This window comes from Balaenoptera borealis (assembly GCF_965194805.1).
Source record: "Balaenoptera borealis genome assembly, chromosome: 8".
Taxonomy (NCBI): domain Eukaryota; kingdom Metazoa; phylum Chordata; class Mammalia; order Artiodactyla; family Balaenopteridae; genus Balaenoptera; species Balaenoptera borealis.
The window spans coordinates 111,459,027-111,486,565 of record NC_138865.1 but is presented as its reverse complement, the minus strand read 5'-3'; the positions used below and the strand labels follow the sequence as shown (position 1 = coordinate 111,486,565).

At 37.1% G+C, this 27,539-nt stretch overlaps 1 protein-coding gene across 11 annotated transcripts in view; it reads left to right on the top strand.

The window, feature by feature from the left end:
- Positions 1-27,539, top strand: part of DENND1A (DENN domain containing 1A) — a 531,128-nt gene that overhangs the window by 8,082 nt on the left and 495,507 nt on the right. The gene's annotated exons all lie outside the window — the stretch shown is intronic.

The window sequence follows — 27,539 nt, the reverse complement described above, 5'->3', positions numbered from 1 at the left end:
AGGGCGCCGTAGTGAATGTGTGTGCTTGGTTAGATGAGTAAGATTTCAAGTGGGCTGGGCCGAGTCGCTGAGGGGAAATTTGTCCATGTTAGATTTAGGAAGAGAAAAAATAAACTTCTGAACTCACTTTAGCCACAGGAAAGGTTTCAGGGATGTTGCATTGATCTCGCCTAGACTGTATGAATAAATAGGAGGAAGGAAACCAATCTAGAGAAAGATGCTGTTTGACTTCAGGCAAACAGTTCTTGTACTCCAGGGCGTGAGAGGAGCGAGGGGGATGTGGGCCTCGGAGACACTAGGGTTTGAGTCCCCACAGACATGCACGATCCCCATCTGAGTTCTAAGTTTCTGAGCCTCAGTTTTTTAATTTATAAAAGGAAGCTAATAAATTCACCTCTAGTGTTGTTGTGAGGATTAAAAGCAACCTTATGTTTAGCCCTCAGCAGAAAAATGACCGTTTAGTAAATGGCAGCTGTCATTAATATTGTTTGGAGTGGATGGGACACTCTTGTTTGAAGAACCTAGAGTTAAAAAAAAAAGTCAAAAGAAAGCAAGTGTTCCTTTTTATAGTTTTTTTTTTTTTTTTTAAAGACAAAGTATTTGCTTTTTCTTTATGAGTATGTTAGGATAATGTGTTATATATTTTACTGAATTTATTTGAAGGTTTGTGATCCTGGTATGTGCAAAGCATTATTTCTCTTACTGGTTGGGAGAAAAGAAGCTTAAAGTCTACTAAGAGAGATAAGATGAGCATGTAAATAATTAAAATGATAATAGCGTTTAAGAATATTTTATGCCTCCTCTCTCACCAATAACTAAACATTTTATTCAGTTTTAGAAAAGATTTACCCCATTTATATTTATCTGTTTAGCTGGTATCAGTATTCACTTCTTGTCTTTTTAATATAACTTCATTCTTTTTTTTCTGAGTGCTAAAATTATTTAAATTTTTTTATTTTGGAAAAATTTAGACATTATAATAGTAGAGAGAATAGTATAATGAGCCCCCAAATGCCCATCACTCAGTTTCAGCACTTACTAACTAATTTATGGCTTTCTTAGTTCCATTTATAGATAACTGACCATAACGCTCCTCTGCCTCCTAGTCCTAGATTATTTTGAAGTAAAGTATGTCTGGTTATCTCTTTTTGATCCATTAATTTATTAGGGGCTATAAAATGGTGATATTTTATTTCCATCATTTCTTCTTGATATTAGCTAGAATACTTCTATAAAGAAAAACTTCTGCATATCAACTATTTGGTTACCCTAAGGTGCAGTTCATATAGGAAAGGCAGAATAAATATTTGATTCAGTTTATTCGTTTTTCAGACTGAGTTAGTTTCCTAGCATTTTCCCAAGGTGACTGATTCTTTTCTTTCTATCACTTGAAACGCATAGATTTAAACCTGTGTGCTATATTTCACTCTACTGTAGTTATCCTCACTGATGTTAATTTGCCTTATCTTTGTCTAGTGGAAGCTTCTTTAAGTTAATTTCTAGAGTCCTTTTGACAGAATCTCAGTAGTTTTTAGTAGCTCCCTTGCCTTTTGGTATGATGACATGTTGCAGACTCATCTTGCATGTTTCCTGCTCCAGACCTGTTTTCTGCTGTTCCTCTAAGGAGTCTTGCTTCCTTTTGGTGGGAAATGGTGTTAGAGATTAGAGTCTGGGTTTTAGAACTTTTTTTTTTTTTTTTGCTACTAGGTTATTTCTAGTAGCAAATATTATTATTTGCTACTAGAAATAACCTAGTAGCATTATTTCTAGGCTTCTCCAGGGGTCAGAACTAGGAAGAGTGTGTGTGTGTGTGTGTGTGTGTGTGTGTGTGTGTTTAAGGTAACTACATCACATGTTCACATTGGTATTTACAATTCAAGACCATAGCATTTTAATTTAACCTCATTATTCTTATATCTGAATCTCTTATCACTCATGTCGAAAGTCCTGATTTCCAATGACACCAACAGAAGTACTCTTTTTGCTTTATCCCACAATATCCAAAAACTCAACAGCAATACCAAAAACTCAACAGCAACCACCAACAGTATGTACTGAAAACAGGTTTTTGGTTTTTTTTTTTCAATTTGGCGATTCTTTTTGTCCTTAGAGTATATCACATTAGGAATATATAGTAGTTACTGTTTTAAAACCACTAGAAATAGTTTCTCTGTGGTTGTGTCTCCAACTCAATTCATAGTGTTTTTTTTTTTTTTTCTCTTTCAGTCTTTTGGGATTGCTTTTTAAAAATAATTTTGTTTTATAATTATATAAAAAACTTCTATAGCTTCAAAGCCAAATCTACAAAAAAGGTATATTCAGAAAAGTCTAACTTCTATCCTTCCCGCACCACCCTGTTCCTTCCCTCCTCTGTAGGTAGCTAGTTTAAAAAAATTTTTTTCATTTTTAATTTCATTAAAAAAAAGGTAAACACGTTAAGTATATTCACACTTCCCCTCACCAACCCTTCAGACAAATGATAGCATTCTGTGTGCACTTTTCTCTCCTTTACTCTTCTCATTTTATACCCTCTAAAGAGATCACTTGTAATAGTACATAGAGGTCATGCTTATTCTCTGTAGCAGTAGCATAGTACTCCATTGGATGGATGGTCCATGGGTTATTCAACCAGTCTCATGCTGATGGTCATTTAGGTTGCTTCCAGTGTTATATGATGCTACAATGAATAGTCTTGTGTATGTGCCTTTTTTGTATTAATACCATTATACCATGGGGATAGATTTTTAGAAGTGGGATTGCTGGGTCATAGAGTAAATTTATATGTAATTTCACTTTAGTAAAATTGTAAAATAGTAAAGTAAAATTTTACTTTAGTGAAAAGTGTCAAATTCTCCTCCACACAGGTTGAGCCAGTTCATATTCCCATGTATGATAGTGCCTTGTTGCCTTACAGCTTCACCAACAGAATGTGTTTGTCAAATGTTAAAAATTATTTAGTCAAAGCTATAAATGCACGTGTTAACAAATCAAATAGTTTTAAGAGCTCATGATGAAGAGCAGTAATTCTCTACCCTACCCCACACTCCTTCAGGAACAGCCTCTACTAACTGATTTTATTTTCAGTTCTTCTGGTGGTTAACACATAACCCTTAGATACATCTCTCTCTCTTAATTTAATTAACTTTAGACAGTATTTGTTGATACCCTGAAACGAAAGATGATGAGTACCTTTATAATACTTCTCTCTTTCCTCTTCCACTGTTTTTTTTTGAATTTTTGAATTTTATTTTATTTATTTTTTTATACAGCAGGGTCTTATTAGTTATCCATTTTATACATATTAGTGTATACATGTCAATCCCAATCTCCCAATTCATCACACCACCACCACCACCCCGCCACTTTCCCCCCTTGGTGTACATACACTTGTTCTCTGCATCTGTGTCTCTATTTCTGCCCTGCAAACTGGTTCATCTGTACCATTTTTCTAGGTTCCACATATATGCGCTAATATACGATATTTGTTTTTCTCTTGCTGACTTACTTCAGTATATGACGGTCTCTAGATCCATCCACTTCTCTACAAATGACCCAATTTCGTTCCTTTTTATGGCAGAGTAATATTCCGTCGTATATATGTACCACATCTTCTTTATCCATTCGTCTGTCAATGGGCATTTATGTTGCTTCCATGACCTGGCTATTGTAAATAGTGCTGCAATGAACATTGGGGTGCATGTGTCTTTTTGAATTATGGTTTTCTCTGGGTATATGCCCAGTAGTGGAATTGCTGGGTCATATGGTAATTCTGATTTTAGTTTTTTTAAGGAACCTCCATACTGTTCTCCATAGTGGCTCTATCAATTTACATTCCCACCAACAATGCAAGAGGGTTCCCTTTTCTCCACCCCCTCTCCAGCATTTGTTGTTTGTAGATTTTCTGATGATCCCCATTCTAACTGGTGTGAGGTGATACCTCACTGTAGTTTTGATTTGCATTTCTCTAATAATTAGTGATGTTGAGCAGCTTTTCATGTGCTTCTTGGCCATCTGTATGTCTTCTTTGGAGAAATGTCTGTTTAGGTCTTTTGCCCATTTTTTGATTGGGTTGTTTTTTTTTGGTATTGAGCTGCATGAGCTGTTTATATATTTTGGAGATTAATCCTTTGTCTGTGGATTCGTTTACAAATATTTTCTCCCATTCTGAGGGTTGTCTTTTCATCTTGTTCATGGTTCCCTTTGCTGTGCAAAAGCTTTGAAGTTTCATTAGGTCCCATTTGTTTAATTTTGTCTTTATTTCCATTACTCTAAGAGGTGGATCAAAAAAGATCTTGCTGTGATTTATGTCAAAGAGTGTTCTTCCTATGGTTTCCTCTAACAGTTTTATAGTGTCCGGTCTTAACATTTAGGTCTCTAATCCGTTTTGAGTTTATTTTTGTGTATGGTGTTAAGGAGTGTTCTAATTTCATTCTTTTACATGTAGCTGTCCAGTTTTCCCAGCACCACTTATTGAAGAGACTGTCTTTTCTCCATTGTATATCCTTGCCTCCTTTGTCATAGATTAGTTGACCATAGGTGTGTTGGTTTATCTCTGGGCTTTCTATCCTGTTCCATTGATCTATATTTCTGTTTCTGTGCCAGTACCATATTGTCTTGATTACTGTAGCTTTGTAGTCTGAAGTCAGAGATTCTGATTCCTCCAGCTCTGTTTTTTTCCCTCAAGACTGCTTTGGCTATTCGGGGTCTTTTGTGTCTCCATACAAATTTTAAGATTTTTTGTTCTAGTTCTGTAAAAAATGCCATTGGTAATTTGATAGGGATTGCATTGAATCTGTAGATTGCTTTGGGTAGTATAGTCATTTTCACAATATTGATTCTTCCAATCCAAGAACATGGTATATCTCTCCATCTGTTGGTATCATCTTTAATTTCTTTCATCAGTGTCTTATAGTTTTCTGCATACAGGTCTTTTGTCTCCCTAGGTAGGTTTATTCCTAGATATTTTATTCTTTTTGTTGCAGTGGTAAATGGAAGTGTTTCCTTAATTTCTCTTTCAGATTTTTCATCCTTAGTGTATAGGAATGCAAGAGATTTCTGTGCATTAATTTTGTATCCTGAAACTTTACCAAATTCATTGATTAGCTCTAGTAGTTTTCTGGTAGCATCTTTAGGATTCTCTATGTATAGTATCATGTCATCTGTAAACAGTGACAGTTTTACTTCTTCTTTTCCAATTTGTATTCCTTTTATTTCTTTTTCTTCTCTGATTGCCATGGCTAGGACTTCCAAAACTATGTTGAATAATAGTGGTGAGAGTGGACATCCTTGTCTTGTTCCTGATCTTAGAGGAAATGCTTTCAGTTTTTCATCATTGAGAATGACATTTGCTGTGGGTTTGACATATATGGCCTTTATTATGTTGAGGTAGGTTCCCTCTATGCCCACTTTCTGGAGAGTTTTTATCATAAATGGGTGTTGCATTTTGTCAAAAGCTTTTTCTGCATCTATTGAGACGGTCATATGGTTTTTATTCTTCAATTTGTTAATATGGTGTATCACATTGATTGATTTGCATATACTGAAGAATCCTTGCATCCCTGGGATAAATCCCACTTGATCATGGTGTATGATCCTTTTAATGTGTTGTTGGATTCTGTTTGCTAGTATTTTGTTGAGGATTTTTGCATCTGTATTCATCAGTGATATTGGTCTGTAATTTTCTTTTTTTGTAGTATCTTTGTCTGGTTTTGGTATCAGGTTGATGGTGGCCTCATAGAATGAGTTTGGGAGTGTTCCTTCCTCTGCAATTTTTTGCAAGAGTTTGAGAAGAATGGGTGTTAGCTCTTCTCTAAATGTTTGATAGAATTCACCTGTGAAGCCATCTTGTCCTGGACTTTTGTTTGTTGGAAGATTTTTAATCCCAGTTTCAGTTTCATTACTTGTGTTTGATGTGTTCATATTTTTTATTTCTTCCTGGTTTAGTCTTGGAAGGTTACACTTTTCTAAGAATTTGTTCATTTCTTCCAGGTTGTCCGTTTTATTGGCATAGAGTTGCTTGTAGTAGTCTCTTAGGATGCTTTGTATTTCTGCGGTGTCTGTTGTAACTTCTCCTTTTTCATTTCGAATTTTATTGATTTGAGTCCTTTCCCTCTTTTTCTTGATGAGTCTGGCTAATGGTTTATCAATGTTGTTTATCTTCTCAAAGAACCAGCTTTTAGTTTTATTGATCTTTGCTATTGTTTTCTTTGTTTCTATTTCATTTATTTCTGCTCTGATCTTTATGATTTCTTTACTTTTGCTAACTTTGGGTTTTGTTTTTTCTTCTTTCTCTAGTTCCTTTAGGTGTAGGTTTAGATTGTTTACTTGAGATTTTTCTTGTTTCTTGAGGTAGGCTTGTATAGCTATAAACTTCCCTCTTAGAACTGCTTTTGCTGCATCCCATAGGTTTTGGATCATCGTGTTTTCATTGTCATTTGTCTTTAGGTATTTTTTGATTTCCTCTTTGATTTCTTCAGTGATCTCTTGGTTATTTAGTAACGTATTGTTTAGCCTCCATGTGTTTGTGTTTTTTACGTTTTTTTCCCTGTAATTCATTTCTAATCTCATAGCATTGTGGTCAGAAAAGATGCTTGATATGATTTCAGTTTTCTTAAATTTACTGAGGCTTGATTTGTGACCCTAGATGTGATCTATCCTGGAGAATGTTCTATGCGCACTTGAGAAGAAAGTGTAATCTGCTGTTTTTGGATGGAATGTCCTATAAATATCAATTAAATCTATCTGGTCTATTGTGTCATTTAAAGCTTCTGTTTCCTTATTTATTTTCATTTTGGATGATCTGTCCATTGGTGTAAGTGAGGTGTTAAAGTCCCCCACTATTGTGGTGTTACTGTCGATTTCCTCTTTTATAGCTGTTAACAGTTGCTTTATGTATTGAGGTGCTCCTATGTTGGGTGCATATATATTTATAATTGTTATATCTTCTTCTTGGATTGATCCCTTGATCATTATGTAGTGTCCTTCCTTGTCTCTTGTAACATTCTTTATTTTAAAGTCTGTTTTATCTGATATGAGTATTGCTCCTCCAGCTTTCTTTTGATTTCCATTTGCATGGAATATCTTTTTCCATCCCCTCACTTTCAGTCTGTATGTGTCCCTTGGTCTGAAGTGGGTCTCTTGTAGACAGCGTATATATATGGGTCTTGTTTTTGTATCCATTCAGCAAGCCTGTGTCTTTTGGTTGGAGCATTTAATCCATTCACGTTTAAGGTAATTATTGATATGTATGTTCCTGTGACCATTTTGTTAATTGTTTTGGGTTTGTTTTTGTAGTTCCTTTTCTTCTCTTGTGTTTCCTACTTAGAGAAGTTCCTTTAGCATTTGTTGTAGAGCTGGTTTGGTGGTGCTGAATTCTCTTAGCCTTTGCTTGTCTGTAAAGCTTTTGATTTCTCCATCGAATCTGAATGAGATCCTTGCCGGGTAGAGTAATCTTGGTTGTAGGTTCTTCCCTTTCATCACTTTAAGTATATCATGCCTCTCCCTTTTGGCTTGTAGAGTTTCTGCTGAGAAATCAGCTGTTAACCTTATGGGAGTTCCCTTGTATGTTATTTGTCGTTTTTCCCTTGTTGCTTTCAATAATTTTTCTTTGTCTTTAATTTTTTGCCAATTTGATTATTATGTGTCTCAGCGTGTTTCTCCTTGGGTTTATCCTGTATGGGACTCTCTGCGCTTCCTGGACTTGGGTGGCTATTTCCTTTCCCATGTTAGGTAAGTTTTTGACTAAAATCTCTTAAAATATTTTCTCTGGTCCTTTCTCTCTCTCTTCTCCTTCTGGGACCCCTGTAATGCAAACGTTGTTGCATTTAACGTTGTCCCAGAGGTCTCTTAGGCTGTCTTCATTTCTTTTCATTTTTTTTTCTATATTCTGTTCCACGGCAGTGAATTCCACCATTCTGTTTTCCAGGTCACTTATCCGTTCTTCTGCCTCAGTTATTCTGCTATTGATTCCTTGTAGTGTGTTTTTCATTTCAGTTATTGTTTTGTTCATCTCTGTTTGTTTGTTCTTTAATTCTTCTAGGTCTTTGTTCAGAATTTCTTGCATCTTCTCCATCTTTGCCTCCATTCTTTTCCTGAGGTCCTGGATCATCTTCACTATCATTATTCTGAATTCTTTTTCTGGAAGGTTGCCTATCTCCACTTCATTTAGTTGTTTTTCTGGTGTTTTATCTTGTTCCTTCATCTGCTGCATAGCCCTCTGCCTTTTCATCTTGTCTATCTTTCTGTGAATGTGGTTTTTGTTCCACAGGCTACACGATTGTAGTTCTTCTTGCTTCTGCTGTCTGCCCTCTCCACTGTTTTATATATTTATATTATTTCTAATTTTTATAATGGTTACATTTTAATGTAATATACTTAGTCCTCTTTATTTCATTAACTTTCTTGTTTTAAAATTTTATTTTAGGGCTTCCCTGGTGGCGCAGTGGTTGAGAATCTGCCTGCCAATGCAGGGGACACAGGTTCAAGCCCTGGTCTGGGAAGATCCCACATGCCACGGAGCAGCTGGGCCCGTGAGCCACAATTACTGAGCCTGCACGTCTGGAGCCTGTGCTCCTCAACAAGAGAGGCCGCGATAGTGAGAGGCCCGCGCACCGCGATGAAGAGTGGCCCCCGCCTGCCACAACTAGCGAAAGCCCTCGCACAGAAACAAAGACCCAACACAGCCATAAATAAATAAAATAAATAAATAAATTAAAAGTATTATTATAAAAAAAATTTTATTTTATTTATTTATTTTTGGCTGCATTGGGTCTTCGTTGCTGCGTGTGGGCTTTCTCTCGTTGTGGAGAGCCGGGGCTACTCTTCGTTGCGGTGCGCGACCTTCTCATTGTGGTGGCTTCTCTTGTTGTGGAACACGGGCTCTAGAGTGCAGTCTCAGTAGTTGTGGCACATGGGCTCAGTAGTTGTGACTCATGGACTCTAGAGCACAGGCTCAGTAGTTGTGGCGCATGGGCTTAGTTGCTCCGCAGCATGTGGGATCTTCCTGGACCAGGCCTCAAACCCTTGTCCCCTGCCTTGGCAGGCGGATTCTTGACTACTGCACCACCAGGGAAGCCCCTCATTAACTTTCAATAGTGTCTTTGATGCCCCACTTTCTAAGGGAAGGGTAGCTCTTCTACTTTCTCTAAGCTTATACTTTCACTTTTATGTGGTCATTTTCATTCTGATCCATGACCAGAACCAAGTTTTCCTTTATTTATCCTTAGGTTAACTCTGAAAATTGTGTTATTATGAATATTTAAATATTGTTTAACATAGGTCATGTAGGGTGCTAGAATAACATTTTCTTCCTTTTTGGTGCATTGTCATGATCCCATTTGAAGGAGCATGTTCTTAACATCAGGGTCATATAACTTTTTTTAATCCATTCAGAATTTAAAATTATGCTAAATTTCTTTTGTTCTGTATCTGGATATGTATCTATATTTTACATTTATATGCACAAAATATCACCGAACAACAGCCTTGTGTAAAGAGCAGCCCAGGGCACCACATGAGTACTTCCATCCTCATGTTGGCAAACTGAAACCTCTACTTTGCAGCCTCTGTGGGGGCTGGGACACCTTTGGGAACCTGAGCTCTGGCTGTGACTTTGGCCTTGGTAGAAGCCTTAGATCAGCAGAGGAGTGTCATTAGTAGCATGTCTCCCAAGCTTTCAGGACCTTGAGCTTGACAGAGGCCTTGATGGTCTTAGTTTTATTGGTGTGCATCTTCTTTAGACCATTCTTGTGTTTCTTGAAAAAGTTCAAGATCCTTAGGAACTTAGGTTCCTCCTCCTTAAAAGATGTCTTTATGATTAGGGTTTATTGATGCCATTTTGGAAGTAGTTATGCGTGGTGTGGTTCTTGGACTTGGCCATACGTGCACTGCTGTTTGTAGCGCAGAAAGTGCTTGCGACTGGAAAAGAGTCATATCTGAATCTTGATTTTTAAAAATCATATTCTCTCCCTCCTCCCTCCCCTAGTTTTTAAATCTCTTTTTTCTCCCTTGCATTATTTGCTTCACCATATCCTTAATTTTTTCCAAACTTGCAATCATACTTGCAGTTTTATCAGGGCTTTTTTTTTTTTTTTCCTTTTTCCTGATGATTTCTTCCTAACTTCCTGTTCTGATCTGTATAAAGTCAGCTATATTCTTGTAATTCTGAAATGTCCCTTCACCACTCTCCCATTTCATTATTTCCTGGCCCCTGTGTTATTTTAATTTGTTTGCTGGAGGACAGATTTAAGTTCTTGTAGGAGACGGTCACGTCAGTGGACTTGCCTAAAGGGTGCATTTGAGTTCTTGCAAGTCTTTTCATTTCTGAAAAATATCTCCTTTCTCACACTTGATCAATAGTTTGTATGGTCATCGAGTTCTAGGTTGGAAAAATTTCCTGCAGAGCTTTGAAGGTATTTTCCCACTGTCCTTTAGCTGGCTCCCTGTGACACTGCTCTGGAAGGGGAAGGGGGCACTCTGCCTTCGTATTGCCAGGTTGGGGTATATGACTAGGTTCCCTGTTAAGCCTTCCTTCACACCCAGGATGCGCAATTCCCCTTTATTGCAGGGTTGGGATGGGAGTTCTGGTTCCCAGGATATCTCCCTGGCTGGGTGCAGTGGTGCCTTGTTGCTGTTCCCTCCATGGCCTCATTTACTGCCACATGAGAGTGGCAGGCTCTCCACAGCCTGCACTGAAACCACATTGAGAGAGTCTTCGTTACTGTGCAGTGGGCATAATGAAAGCCCGGGCTCCCTACTTGGCTTCCTCTAACACCAACCTGGCAGGGGGTGGGTGGATGGGATACAGTACAGCCTGGCAAGGGTAGAAATCTAAGTTCCTTCCCTGCTCGTCCTTTGCTGACTTGAGTGGGGTGAGACCACACAGGTTTCTCTGTGGTGTTTGGCTGTATTGTTTGGTGCTTATTTTCTGGAAGTTTTCTGACTTGTTAGGCTGCCCCTTTTCAGATTATTTAGTTAGAGAGAGCTGACTTTTGTTGGAGCTCTTTTTGGTCTTCATCAATTGGTGTTTCAGGTTGCCAGCTGCTGTAGTCATGAATGGATGTTCAATTTTATCAAATGCTTTTTCTCCATCTATTGAGATGATCATATGATTTCTCCCTTTGTTAATGTAGTGAATTACATTTATTTTCAAATGTTTAACTTCGCATTGCTGTGATAAACCCATTTAGTCACGATATCCTTTTTATACATATTGCTGGATTCAATTAACTAATATTTTATTTTTTTGTTTGCATCTATAGTCATAGGATATTTTGGCTATAATTTTTCTTTTTTGTAATGTTCTTGTTAGATTTCGGTATCAAGGTCATACTGGCCTCATGAGAAAGAGGACTATATTAAAAAACTATTGGGCTTCCCTGGTGGCGCAGTGGTTGAGAATCTGCCTGCCAATGCAGGGGACATGGGTTCGAGCCCTGGTCTGGGAGGATCCCACATGCCGCGGAGCAACTAGGCCCGTGAGCCACAATTGCTGAGCCTGCGCGTCTGGAGCCTGTGCTCCGTAACAAGAGAGGCCACGATAGTGAGAGGCCCGCGCACCACGATGAAGAGTGGCCCCCACTTGCCGCAACTGGAGAAAGCCCTCGCACAGAAACGAAGACCCAACACAGCCATAAATAAATAAAAAAAACAAAAAACAAAAAACAAAAAAACTATTAAAAAAATGGTATGATTTTTAGTGTAAAAAGAAGTTATCGGTGGTTACTGATTTTTTGGATAAACAAGGGAGGTGTCTATATTGAATTTAAGAAAATTAAGTATTACTCATAAGTAATGAGAATAGGAAACTGCTTATATGTGTTTCCCTAAAATATGAGGGGATAGGTAATCCCTCCCTTCCCCTTTCCACATTCACCCTCACTCTCCCTTCTCAGTTTTATTTACACGGATTTATTTTACTTTTTTTGGCTGAACAATTCAATATCAAGTTATGGTCATCATGATGTTTTATCTCTTAGTATTTTAGCATATATCTCCTAAGAACAAGTATATTCTTCTATATAACTACAATTCTTTTATCACCATAAAGAGATTTTACATTCATACAATAATGTTATCTAATAAAATTCATATTTAAATTTTCCTAGTTCCAATAATGTCCTTTGTAGCTGTTGGCTTTTGAGTCTGAGTCCAGTTAGGGATCATATGTTGCTTTTAACTGTCGTGTTTCTAGTTTCCTTTCATCTATAACAGTTCTTCTGCCTTTTTTTTTTTGTCTCTGACATTGACTTTTTAAAGAATCCTGATCATTGTTTTGTGTAATGTTCTACATTTAGGATTTGTCTCATCGTTGCCTCATGCTTAAGTTCATGTTTAAATATTTTGGCAGGAATGCCACATACCATAGGTAATGTGTCTAATACTATGCATTTTTATTCTGCTTGGAAGTCACCATTTTTTCTTTCATCCTTATTTAAAAGGCTCTCATTTGTTGTCTTTTTATCCTCTTCTTTTCTCTCCCTTGTAGCTTTCTGTTGCTGTTTTGTTGAAGTCATGTTTCTGTTCTATTTAAGTATGCCACTTTCCTGGCATAATATTAATGTTTTTCAGAAGTATGTTTGTTCTCCAAGAGATGATATTCTCTTTCCCCCATTTGCAATATTTTTAACAGGTCTTTTATTTTCCATATGCTCTTGAACAAGGGGGGCTCTGTCTAGATTTGCTGTTTGCCACAGGTGGGACGAATGGGATACCATGGGCACTGTTCTTTATTCCCACGGGTGACAGTGAGATCCCCTTCTCAGATCTGTAGTTGAAGAATTCGTTCATGTTCATTGCTCCCAGTTGAATTCCTAGTGACTAGCAGGTGTTTGCACTACTGAGGTAGTAAATACTGATTATCAGCAGAGAAAGACAATTCAGAATGTGCTGGTTTAACTGGAGGATGCAGCCTGGGGTGTCTCACTTACTGTGACTAGTATATAAAGTTAGTCATTCTAACACTGATCAATGAAAGTTGTTTCTCCTCTGCCTATTAGCTGGTTATTCTCTTTGGTGCCAGAGGATAGGTAGTCATAGCCTGGAATTAAGAAGGAAGAAATTATAGAGTGTTCTGATGGCCTACTTCTTCTTCTTTTTTTTTTTTAATTAATTTTTATTGAAGTATGGTTGCAGCCTACTTCTTAATCTTTTCTCAGGCAAATTGGTCTGACCTTTCCCACCTTGGTCTGACTTCCTCATAGGAAAAGTTCCATATTGCACAGGAAGAACAATTTAGCAGGAATATGAGTTGCACATTATTAGTTCAGTGGTGCTCAAACATGTTCAGGTGATGGAGTACCTAAAAGTAATGGTATTCTGAGGAATACTATGAAATATTTATGTATTAAATTTCAAACTACATTTTTTTTCCTAAGTCAGATACTGCTTTATATTATATTCTAAAATAGACAGGGAGTAGCAGGTGAAAGAGGTTTAAGAAAAATTTATAGTAGGAAAACTTAAAATTATATTACCTTAGTTTTTTCATGCAAATTGGGAAAAGGCCATATTTGGCACCTTAGTCTATTTCCCAGACCACCAGTGTTTCAGGTAACATAGTTGGAGAACTACTAAATTAATTGAATATGGGGAGACAGGAGAAGCTAAAGTGATAGGTGATAATATCAAGGTTTCCGATTTGGGAGCATCAGCATACCACTGACAGAAACTGGTGTGTCAGGATGGAGAACTGGCACTGAGGTCAAGAACGATGAATTGGGTTGAGTGTAAACTAATGATAGGCTGAAGAGTAGTATATGCAGTAGGCATTCAGAAAACAGGCTTAGTGCCTGTCACCGAGTAAGGCCCTCCATAAATGTTGGATGCCACTGTTACCTGAAAGAGAGGGTGGAGATTTGGAAATCATTGGCATGGATAAGAAAGGTGAAGCTATGAGAGTTGTTTTCAAACTGAATATATCAAAGCAAGGTTCAAGGTTTGAACCTAGGGGAAAAGAAGGGACATAAGTAAGCAATGTAGAATGCTGTTGGGAGGTCAGTGGAAAATGGGAATCCAGCACAGATGATTTGGTTTAATGGCGGGTTATGGATGTCCTTTGAGAGGATAGTCTCAGTTTGGTGTTGCATTTATTCATTCATCCAGGGCAGAAATCTAGGAGTTTTTTCTGACTCCTCCCACATCACTTGTCCCACCAATCTATTGATAAAGTGCTGTCAAACTTCTTGAGTAGGACCCAAAAAGCAAACTATGTAAGAATAATTGACTACTGGTTCTGAAAGAGGTATCCTCTGTCAGTGAATGACAGCAGTATGTTAAATCTCCTATTATGATAGTGAATTTGTCTATTTTTTCCTTGTAGCTCTATTGCTCTATATAATTTGAAGTTAAGTGCATACAAATTTAAAACTTCCTAGTAAATTGGACTTGTTGATATGAAGTGCCCTTGTTTATTTCTAGTAATGCTTTTGCTTTCAAGTCTACTGTATCTGTTCTTATATAATTTCCTTTTGGTTTATATTGCACAGTATATCTTTTCCAGTTCTTTTACTTTCAACCTTTTTGTACCATTATGTTTTATTTTTTTAATAATTTAAAAAAAATTAATTAATTGAAAAAAAGACTGTCTGATAGGGCAGTTAATGTTTTATGTACTTTAAAATTTCATTGTTAAGAATGATAACTATTAAATGTTAAATATTTATGGTATTTCAATATTTTAAATGATTTTTATTTGGAATTTATTTTAAGGGACCCTTCTTTTAATATTTTCTGTTATCAAATGTCAACATCAGATAAAAATCCATTTTATATTTTATTGAAATACAAAAAAAAAGAATAATTGAGAAATTGGACTTTATCAAATTTAAAATCTTTTACTTGTCAAAAGACCTTTTAAGAAAATGAAAAGACAAGCCACAGACTTCTAAAAACTCACACATTTGACCAGTTCTTTCTATTTCCACTGCTGCCTTCATATAAAACATTTGTCTAACATATATATTTATATATAAACTCAGTATATAGACTTTTACAGCTCAGTAAGACAGAATCCAATAGAGAAAAATGGACAAAAGATTTGAACACTTTATCAAAGAAGATATACAGATGGCGAATAAACTTGTGAAAAATGCTTAGCATCATTAATCATTAGGAAAATGCAAATTAAAACAATATTGAGAATGCCCTAACACACCCAATAGAATGGCTAAAATTAAAAAGACTGACAGTATCAAGTGTTGGTGAGGATTTGGACCAACTGGAACCCTCATACATTGCTGATGGACTCAGAAGTAAGCCTTGAAGTTCAAAGCTAACTTTATGGGGTCATTTTTCTGAGCGTTCCTCTCTCTACTATCTCCCCAGTTCCCTAGGGCTCCCTTTTTGTTCTGCTGGTCAGAAAGTAGGGGCTTTATTAACTCTGTTCTGCTTTGCTCTTCCCATGACTGCATCTATAGTCTGGACCTAGCAGTGGGAGGACTGAGAGGATTAATTGCATTAATTGGGCTTCTTGAATGTGTGAATGTGTATCTGTTGTCAGTTATGGAAAATTTTCAGCTATTTTCAGACCCAGTACTAAGTGAAGAGGGGAACCCAAAAGGGTAAACAGAGTATTAAAACCAGCTTTCTAAAACCTGCTATTGGTTATAACCCATTCTTTTCTCCTCTTCTAGAATATTGACTAGTTTTATATTATATTTTCTGTGTTTATCTTCTGTGTCTTTAGCTTTTATTAAAAAAATGTTATCTCTCTTTCTGAATACTATTCTATATAGTTTCTGTATATTCACTAATTCTCTTTGGTTGTATCTTTTCTGCTCCTAAGGCATCCATTGTGTTACTCTCTCTTATTTTGAGAAATTTTTTGTTCTTTTTCAGTTTTGCTTGATCATGTCATAGTGTCTTACTCTTTATTAATTTTCAATCCCTTTTATTTCTTTAAGCTTATTAAACACATTGCATATCCAGACTTATAATTCAAGTATCTGAAGTCTTTGAAAGTCTGATTCTGCCATTTTTTATTTCTGAAGTTATTATTTATGGGCTTTGTTTCTCTGAGGGTTTTCAAATTTTTGCCCATGAGCTCATTATTCCTGGAACTTTTTGTGAAAATTATTTTGAGGCCAAGGTTGAAGTGAATTTTTCCAGAGATTATGTAATTCTTTTGTTAGTGTCCTATGGCCACTTTTAGTTTGTGACCATTTCAACTTAAATTCCTGGGTTGAGGTTTTTTTTTTTTTTGACCATTCGGTAGGAATCCCTTGTGAGAGCCAGCTTGTGGTTGAACTTGCAGAAAGATTTTCCTTTTTTTTCAATACCAAGTTTTGAGACTAGTGGTTTTCACTATAGTTCCTGAATTTGTACATGTGTGGATGGGTTTCTATCTTGATCACCTTTGTAGTTCCAGTTTAAATTATGAGGGAGGGGTATCTATTACACTTTCCACCTTAGGTTGAAGGTTAGTTTTGTATTGCATTCCTTGAACCCCATTAGATTGGGAGAATGAAGCTTGCATTGGTCTATGTAAATGCCCTCAAGGAGAAAGCTAGTTTGTGTGTTTTGATTGCCTTCTTGGGTTTCAGTCTTCACTTAGTTCTTTATCTGAATCTTCCTTATTTTCTTGTAAGCTCATCAGTGTGTTTATTTGAGGAGATGAAAAAATCCAATATTTATACTTGTTTTCAGTGGAAGTTGAGAAAGGTACTTAGCTTGTCATATTGCCGGAAATGGAATTTGCAGCTGCAATTTTTCCAGGTTTTAATCAGGCAGTTTTAGTTGCTATTTTTCAAACTTTACATGAACATTCATACCTCTGTACTTTATGCAGGCTGTTCCCCCTGCTTAAAATCTCTCTCCTCCTCAACTAGCTAAATCCTGTTCATCCTGCAGTGTTTGCTTCAGGTTCTACCTCTTTCTGATCCTTCTCTTGAATGCTTTAGCTCAGCAGTTCCCAAATGCTTGGAATGTTTATACCAATAAAAATTTTAAAACAAGTTTTGTGGAACTGCATAAAAATGGTCATCTCCTCTCACCATTATTTGTGAAAAGAAATTACATTTTTACATCAAGAAAGGAGGAGGAACATGATGTCAGATTAGAGACAGTTTTAAAAATTCAATTAAATACCTTTCTATGGAAAACACACTGCAGTGTCCCATTTCCCCCCTCATTTTGCAACTGACTGGAAATAGCCTCAGTGCCGACTGTCGACAGATAATCGGACCCACAGCCTTAGCCCAGAATGTGGTCTTCAACATGTAAACCCACAGCATTTTTTTGTACCTTTTATGTGACATCTAGTCATATATTTCCTCATGGTAGCTCATGTTTGACTGTTTGCCTTTATATTTTATTATGTTTTGTCTCCTTGACTAGATTGTAAGCTCCTTAAGAGCCATTATATGTATGTATTTAGATTACTCATAAATGTGTTGAATGAGTTAAATTTAGATGCCTCATGATAGCTGAAACCTAGAAATATGTACAGAGCACACATTCGAGTGTATCACAGCTCTGAATGTTGTTTATTTCCCAAGAAAAAAGAAGTTTTCATAGGAATTGTGAATCTCTTACTCATCTCTCTTCGCCTCCTCAGGGAAATTCGTTCAGTTAACAAACTTAGTGCTTGTTAAAAGCCAAGCCTTTTGTTAAGGGGCTGAGAATAGAACCGAAGTGAAACAAGGTTCCCAGTCTAGTGGATAATATGTACATAAAAGTAGAAAGTGTAGCCTACCTCCTGGGAAGCCTTATAATAGAGCTTTGAAACAAGTCTTGTGACAATGTAGAGAGAGCAACTGAGTTTTGTAAGGGAATCAGAGGAGCCTCCAGAGAGGACGCATTCATTCATTCATTCATTCAGCACATATCTCTTAAATGCCAACTACTTGCCAACCACTGTTCTAGATGCATCTTGAATGAATTGGACATTGTTTGGAAATAGAGCAAATTTAGGCAGGGAAATTGGGATCCAGAGCATGTCCTTTGAAGTAAGAACAGACCTGGGTTTAAGTTCATATACTCAAGATATTTGTCCTTGGGCAAGCTATTCAGTTTCTCTAAGACAGTTTTGTAAAATTCAGAAATACTCTCTACCTCACAGCATTGTCATGTGGATAAAATGAGGTGTGGTGTATAAAGTGCTTTGTTCAGTGCCCTGCCTTTCTGAAATAGCTCAATAAATGGCAAATGCACATACACGGCATGCGGGGTGATTAAGGCCTGATGAGAAGCGCAATTGTGACTGTAATACTTGTGTGTGTGTGTATGTGTGTTGGTAGGGGGTGGCGGCAGATGAGGCTGCAGGGTCTAGCCAAGGCTGAATTGCAGACAACCTTGCATGTCATGCTAATGAGTATCTTTTTATTCCTGAATGCATTTGGGAGCCTTGGAGTTTACATTTTTGTCTTTATTTTCTAAACTGTGTTGTGGCATGCTGAGCTGTAGCATAGTAGTTAAGAGCATGGACTTGAGCTAAAATGCCTGGGTTCTAGTCCCAGCGTCCTCATTTCCTACATGCCTGACCTCAGGCAAGTACTTTAACCTCTCTGTACCTTAGCTTCTTCATTGGTAAACTGGATAATAAACATACCTATCTTATATGTTTGCTTTGTTTGCATGTATTCTCTTTGTGCCACTTTTGTTTTTAAAGCTATGGAACTCTTTGTCAGAGGAAACCTCATTTGAAAGTTAGACATCTAAAACAGTAAAAGTAGTTCTGTGTAGTGGGTCCCTTTCATTTCTCTCCCTTTCCCGGTAAGACATATCTGCCCTACACAGTGAAAACCACCGCCCCAGAGCAAGTGACCGAATGTCTTCCACTTAAGTATTTGTTGAATTGATACTCAGGGCAGAGAACTTTTATAAGTTGGGAACTTGGGAAATTATCATTTGTATTAATCTAAATCAATATTTTGATACAGAAATTATGAACCTTCATATTAACAACTAAAATATGACTGTATTTTGCAAAAAAGATTGCAAATCTTTTTGATTTAGAATAATAGAGCTACAAGATGTCAGAACTGGAAGAGATGATTCGTAGAGATCTGTTTAGAGATGGGGAAATTGAATTCTAGAGAGAGAAGTCTTTAAAGCTATGTTACAGCCAGTCCACGTGTGCTCATGTGTTAGTCCTCCTAGCCCACTGTTTTCTCTCATTTCTTGCTCAAAGCTGCACAGTCAGTTCATGGCTAGAACCAGGGCAAGCAGAGAGTTTTCATCACTCTAGGACTCATGTTTCTTTACCTACTGTGAAACAGCAAGAGATTTTCTTGGCTTTAATGTTGACTTTGCTCTGAACGGTTATTTGGTGGTCTGTGGATTGTTTTCTGTTCTTCTAGTTGGTCTTGAAATTCTCTGAAGGACCTTGGACTTGGGCTGCTTAGGTATTCCAAGATGCCTTTCGTTATATCGATAAGTTTTTATGTCTGTGTAAGTGCCGTCTATCAATAAATCTAGAGCATAGGCAAACTATATGAAAAGTTTTAAATTTTTATGTTTTAAGTTTTTAAAATTTTTAAGTTTTAAGTTTTTATGTTTTAAATTAAAAATGGGCATTTTATTATTTACGTGGCTGAGTAAGCAGACCAACTGTAGCTGAAAATCTTATGGAAAATTAAAGTTTTCCTGTCTGTCAGTGATCTTTATATTAAGAGAATAGCAGACACTTGAATAGGTGTCCTTGGGAGGTCACATAGAGCCTGGACCTCAACACTTGGGGGAGCTGAGGTTCCACAGTCAGTCTCTCAGGCACTCCCACAGCCTCCAGGCTCTTCTACTCTCTCAAGGACCAAATATACTCTTGTATTGGGTTTTCTCTATCTCCCTCCTCTCTATGGGCTCTTCCTACTTGTGATCAGTGTTGGCACTATTACTTAAGTAGGTCCCAAACCCGCTGGCTATGTACTAGAATCACCTGGGGAACTTAACACTTTTTTCAGGGACCCCATCATGGACCCTCTGAATGACAATCTCTGGAACCTGGGAATCTGTATTTTCAAAAAGATTCCTCAGGTGATTTTGGTCAGTTAATAGACCTAAGTTCTAGAACAAGTCATATAACTGACTCCAGCTCTGTGACTCAGTGCTGGATTCCAGGGGAGAGAATCTGACTGACTCAGCATGTCAGATATCAATCCTGGTCCCTCCCCACCTTTTTAAAAGGGGAGGGGTGTGTGTGTGTGTGTGTGTGTGTGTATAAATATATACATATATATATATATATATATATACACACACACACACACACACACACACACATGGATATAGCATGTATATATCCACTTCTTAGTGATGGATGAATTAATAGCAGTTTTCAAGGTTGCTGTTAAAATTGAATGTTGCTAGATGTTTTCCCCCAAGTCACAGAAAAAAATAACTAAATGGAGAGAATACTTCAATTTTAAGCAAAATTTTCCTTTTTTGAACAGAAATTCTTAATTTGATGTAATCAAATCCATCAAATTTTCACATTATAGTTTGTGCTGTTGAAGTCTCAAATCCTTAGCTATCCAAGTCTATGGTTTTGACTTTGGACACCATTAGGGAACGGTTACAGAGAGAAATTCCTAGAAGGAGGTCAGCTAGAAATGGAAAAATTGTAGATAGAAAAGGGAGAATGAGATTACCTCTATTGAAATTCCAGATTCTCTTCTACGTAGATGGTTGTGTTGTCTTCAAATAGGAGCAATTTAATTTTTTCCTTTCCAGTTCTTGTGACTTTTCTTTTTCTTGCCTTATTGCCCTGGCTAGGCTCTCTAGTGTGATAGAGAAGTGGTGAGGGTGGACATCCTTGCCCTGTTCCCAATCCTAGAGGGAATATAGTTAGTTTTTCACCACTAAGTATAATGTTAACTGTAGTTTTTTTTGTGGAGGTCCTTTATTAGGTTGAAGAAGCTAGTTTTCTGAACTTCTTTTTTTAAATCATGAATGTGTTGAATTTTATTAAGTGCTTTGTATAAATTGATATAATTATGATTTTTCTTCTTTAGCTTATTAACATGGTGTAGACTTCATTGATTTTTTTCAATATTGAGCCAGCCTTGCATCCCAGGAGTAAACTTCATTTGGTCATGTTGTATATTATTGAATTTGCTAAAATTCTGTTAAGGATTTGCATGTCTATATTTGGGAAGGATATTGGTCTATAGTGTGTGTGTGTAGAATTTATTTTATTTTTTGGTACTGTCTTTGTCTGGTTTTGGTATCAGAGTAGTACAGGCCTTGTAAAATGAGTTGGGAAGTGTTTCTTCCTCTTGTTTTCTGGAAGATATTGTATAGAATTGGTATTAATTCTTTAAATGTTTAGTAGAATTCTCCAGTGAAACTGTCTGCATCTATTGAGATGATCATTTGACTTTAGTTCATGTTGTTACATTTCTGATGTTCTTTATTCCTTGGTACAGGTTTGTATTTCCATCTAGCATCTCTTCTTTCCGCTTGAAGGACTTCTAACATTTCTCATAGTGCAGGTTTGTTGGTGATGAATTCTTTCAGCATTTGTAATGTCTGAAAAATCTTTATTTTGCCTTCTCTTTTGAAATATTCTCTGGGAATAGAATTCAACGTTGTCAGTTTTTTCTTTCAGTACTTAAAAGATGTTGCTCTGCTGTCTTCTCATTTGCCTTGTTTCTGACAAGAAATCTGCTGTCATTCTATTCTTTGTTCCTCTGAATGTAACACGTGTTTTTTGTTCTGCTTTTAAGATTTTCTCTTTATTACTGGTTTTGAGCAATTTGCTTATCATCTGTCTTAGATTTCTTCATGATTCTTGTGCTTGGGGTTTGTTGAGCTTTTTGGATTTGTGCATTTATAGTGTTCATCAAATTTGGAAAGTTTTTGACCATTATTTTTTTTCAAATATCTTTTCTGCTCCTTACCCCCTTTGGGGATTCCAGTTACTGATATTTGAGGCTGCTTTAAGTTGCCCTGCAGGTCATGATGCTCTTTTTTGTTTTGTTCTTGAAGTTTTTTTTTCCCTCACTTTCATCTTGGATAATTTTTAAAACAATGTCTTCATGTTTACTAATCTTCTGCAGTGTTTACGCTGTAGTTAGTCCCATTTAGTGCATTTTCCACCTAGTATGTTGTAGTTTTTGTCTCTAGAAATTCATTTGGGTCTTTTTAAAATCTCCCATGTCTCTAACTTTTTGAACACATAGAATACAGTTATAACAACTTTGAATGTCCCGACTGCTAATTGTAACATCTATGTAGTTCCAGGTTGGCTTCAATTAACTTTTTTCTCTTCATTATGGGTGTATTTTCCTGATTCTTTGCATGCCTGGTAAATTTTTATTGACTGCCAGACATTGTGTATTGTACCTTGTAAGGTGCTGGGTATTTTTGTATTCTTATAAATATTCTTGGGCTTACTCAGTATAGTAATGTGAGGTAACCATAGGCTCATCGCATTTGTTTTCCATATCTCAAGGGATTGCTGTGCTATGTTGCCTAATGTTTTGAAAACCATTGTTTCATATATTTTGTCAGTTAAGTTACTTTTAAAGAGTTTGATCCTTCTGAGTCTTGCTTTTAAGATTTGTTAGGTGGGACTGAAGCAGTACTTGGTCTGGGGATAATTATTGCCCATTGCTAAGGTAATACCCTACTAGGTACTCTGCCCCATGCATTGTGAATCATGAGGGTTTTTTGTTTTTGTTTTTTAACCTTGGTTGGTGGGAACAGGCATTATTTCTGGCCCTTTGCGAGTACCAGGCACTGCTACCTGTAATCTTTTCTGATGATTTTTCTTCTAGCCACAAGTAATTTCCTCACACACATGTACTAATCAATACTTAAGCTATATACTCAAGGGAGGGCTTTTGCAGATCTCTGGGGTTCTCTTTCTATGCAGCTCTCTCCAGTACTCTGCTGAGAAAAAGCAGATCTACTCTGTCATTCCTGAATACCCTGGAACTTGGGTAATCACCTCTCAGGGAGGCCCAAAGGACTGCCCATGAAGTGCTCAGGACCTTGAGCCCAGTGTTCTGAAGACCTTTCCAGTTGTCCTTAGGTGTTAGCAGTGCACCTGGATTGCTTTTTGAAGGTGGTGGAGGAGGAAAATAAATTGGCTATAGTAAGTTTCATTAAAAAACAACAACAACAACAAAATTCAGCAATGTATAAAAAGAATTATACACCACAGTCAAGTGGGATTTATCCTAGTTATGCAAAGCTCATTTGACATTTGAAAATCAGTTGATGTAATCCATCACATCAACAGGTTAAAGAAGAAAAAATCACATGATCATATCAATAGATGCAGAAAAAGCATTTGATAAAATTCAACATCCATTTATTATAAAAACTCTTAGTAAATGAGGAACAGAGGGGAACTTCCTCAACTTGATAAAGAATATGTATGAAAAATCTACAGCTAACATCATACTTAATGTTGAGACAATAGAAGCTTTCCCATTAAGAACAAGGACAAGACAAGTATATCCCCTCTCACCACTCCTTTTCAACATTGTACTGGAAGTACTAGCTAATGCAATAAGACAAGAAAAGGAAATAAAATGTATACAGAATGGGAAGGAAGAAATAAAACTGTCTTTGCAGAAGACATAGTTGTCTATGTAGAAAATCTGAAAGAATTTACCAAAAAAAAAAAAAAATTGCATAGAACTGGTAAGTGATTATAGCAAAATTGCAGGATACAAGGTTAATATACAAAAGTTAATTGCTTTCCTATATACTAGAAATGAGCAAGTGGAATTTGAAATTAAAAACACAATACCATTTACATTAGCACCCCCCCCAAGTGAAATAGGTGTTAATCTAACAAAATATATACCACATCTGTATGAGGAATATTTCAAAACCCTGAATGAAATCAAAGAACTAAATAAATGGAGAGAGATTTCGTGGGTAGGAAGATTCAATATTGTCAAAAATGTCAGTTTTTCCCAACTTGATCTATAGATTCAATGCAGTTGCAATCAAAATACCAGCAAGTTATTATATGGATATTGACAGACTCTTTCTAAAGTTTATATGGCGAGGCAGAAGACTCAGAATAGCCAACATAATATAGAAGGAAAAGAACAAGATCATATGACTGACACCAGCTGACTTCAAGACTTACTATAAAGCTATAGAAAACAGCAAAGTGAAAGAATAGGCAAATGGATCAATGGATCAACAGAGCTCCCAGAAATAGATCCACAGAATATAGGCAACTGATCTTTGCCAAAGGAGCAAAGGCAATACAATGGAGCAGAAATGATCTTTCCAACAAACAGTGCTGGAACAACTGGATATCCACATGCAAAATACTGAGTCTAGACACAGAACTTTCTTACATCCCTCACAAAAATTAACTCAAAATGGGTCATGACCTAAATGTAAAACACAAAGCTATAGAACTCCTGGAAAATAACATAGGAGAAAATCTACATGATCTTGAGTATGATGATGACTTTTTAGATACAAAATGAAACATGATCCATGAAAGAAAGAATCGATAAGCTGGACTTCATTAAAATTAAAACCTTCTGCTCTGCCAAAGACAATATCAAGAGAATGAGGGAACAAGCTATAGACTGGAAGAAAACACTTACAAAAGATACATTTGATAAAGGACCACTATCCAAAATATACCAAGAACTCTTAAAACTCAAAAATAAGAAAACAACCCAATTAAAAAACTGGGCCAAAGGTCTTAACAGACACCTCACCAAAGAAGATACACAGATGGCAAATAAACATATGAAAAGATGCTCCACATCATATGTAATCAGAGAGATGCAAATTAAAACAATGGTATACCACTGTATACCTATTAGAATGGCCAAAATCCAGAATACCGACACCACCAAATGCTGGTGAGGATATGGAGCAGTAGGAACTCTCATTCATTGCTAGCGGGAGTGCAAAATGGTACAGCCACTTTGTTTTTTGCTTTTTAATTTTTTTTTAATATTTATTTTTATTCGGTTGCGCTGGGTCTTAGTTGCGGCAGGAGGGCTCCTTAGTTGTGGCATGCAGACTCTTAGTTGCAGCATGCAGGTGGGACCTAGTTCCCTGACCAGGGATCAAACCCAGGCCCCCTTCATTGGGACCACGGAGTCTTAACCACTGTGCCACCAGGGAAGTCCCAGTACAGCCAATTTGGTGGTTTCTTACAAAACTAAACATACTCTTGCCATACAATCCAGCAATCAGGCTCCTTGGTATTTACCCAAAGGAGTTGCAAACTTATGTCCACACAAACACCTGCACTTGGATGTTTGTAGCAGCTTTATTCATAATAGTTAATACTTGAGAGCAACCAAGATGTCCTTCTGTGGGTGAATGGATAAACTATGACATGTCCAGGCAAATGGAATATGATTCAGCACTAATAGGAAATGAACTCTCAAGCCATGAAAAGACACAGGAATATGAAACGCATATTACTAACTTAAAGAAACCCATCTGAAAAGGCTACATACTGTATCATTCCAACTATGACATTCTGGAAAAGGCAAAATTATGGAGACAGTAAAAAGATCAGTGTTTGCCAGGGGTTGTGGGGGGGGGGTTGGTGGTACATGGAGGGATGAATAGATGGAGCACGGAGGATTTTTAGGGCAGTGAAAATACTCTGTATACTATAAAGATGGATACATGTCATTAGACATTTGTCCAAACCCATAGAATATAGAACACCTAGAGTGAACTGTAATGTAAACAGTGGACTTTGGGTGATAATGATGTATCAATGTAGGTTCATCACCTGTTATGAATGTACCACTCTGGTGGGAGATGTTGATAATGCAGACGACTGTGTGTGTGTGAAGGCAGTAAGTATGTAGGAAATTTAAAAACTTTCCTTTCAACTTTGTTACAAACCTAAAACTTCTCTTTAAAAAAAAAAGTCTTAAAAAATCAACGGAGTAGGGACTTCCCTGGTGGCACAGTGGTTAAGAATCTGCCTGCCAGTGCAGGGGACACAGGTTTGAGCCCTGGTCTAGGAAGATCCCACATGCCGCGGAGCAACTAAGCCCGTGCGCCACAACTACTGAGCCTGTGCTCTAGAGCTTGTGAGCCACAACTACTGAGCCTGTGTGCCACAACTACTGAAACCCACACGCCTAGAGCCCGTGCTCCACAACAAGAGAAGCCACTGCAATGAGAAGCCCACGCACCGCAAGGAAGAGTAGCCCCCGCTTGCCACAACTAGAGAAAGCCCGTGCACAGCAACGAAGACCCAACATAGCCAATCAATCAATCAATCAATAAATTTATTAAAAAAAAATCAATAGAGTATAAGTTACATGAATGTATACAGTTGCAAAAACTCCTAGAACTGTACACTTAAATGGGTGCATTTTAGTGTGTATATATTAATATAGATACAATTGTATATTATATATGTAGACTTGGTTTAAAAAATAGGAACTTGAGCCACACTGAGTTCATATCCCAGCTTTGTCTCTTACAAGCTGTTGACCTTGGGAAGTTAACCTTTTATTTTTATTTTATTTCAGTTTCCTCACCTGTAAAATAGGAATGATAATAGTAGCTGTTTCACAGGCTGTTGGGAAGATTAAATGAGATAATACGTTAAAAAGTGCTTAGAACAGTATATGACACATAGTTAAGTATTTAGTAAGTATTAACAAGGTTTAGAAGCTGCTTGCTCTTGTGCAGGGTATCTGCTCTTTTTTGTTTGTTTGTTTGTTTTTACTTATTTATTTATTTATTTTTGTCTGTGTTGGGTCTTTGTTTCTGTGCGAGAGCTTTCTCTGGTTGTGGCAAGCGGGGGCCACTCTTCATCGTGGTGCGTGGGCCTGTCACCATCGCGGTGCGTGGGCCTGTCACCGTCGCGGCCTCTCGTTGCAGAGCACAGGCTCCAGACGCGCAGGCTCAGTAGTTGTGACTCACGGGCCTAGCCGCTGCGCGGCATGTGGGATCCTCCCAGACCAGGGCTCGAACCCGTGTCCCCTGCATTGGCAGGCAGACTCTCAACCACTGCGCCACCAGGGAAGCCCTACTGCTCTTTTTAAATGGGGTAATGATATTAACCTTCCTCTCATAGGCTTGGCTTGAGGATTAAATGAGAAAGAACATAAAAACAAGTCATCAGTGATATAAGCTATTTATTTCCATAAGTAGCCTCATGAGCTCCCTGAAAATTATATGTAATTTTCCCTGGGAAGTTAGTGAAGCTTTTCATGAGCTCTTTGGAATGGTCTGTCCCCTCCACCCCTAATCTAGGATTAAGAGTTGCTACTTTAAACAACCTGGGAGTAATTTTTGAAAAGTCATGGAAAAGTTATGGGCTTTGTAATCTGAAAACCAGGAATCAACTGGAGTATTACCACGTCCTAGCCTTAGTTTCTTTTTCTGTTAAACAGGGAGGGTAATACTATCCCACTACCTTGGCAAGGTTTTGACAGTCAGGTTCAGAAATGTAGGTGAGAGTTCCACGTTAACCATAAAAGTATACAAATAGTCACAGTATTACTGATTGAAAAGTAAAGTTGTATATCAGAGACTCTTTTGATTTTCATATATTGCATTTGTTCAGTATTTTTTCCCTGTAGAGGAGATATTTTTTTAATTTACTTTTTGTTAACTGTGAACTCTTACCCCTT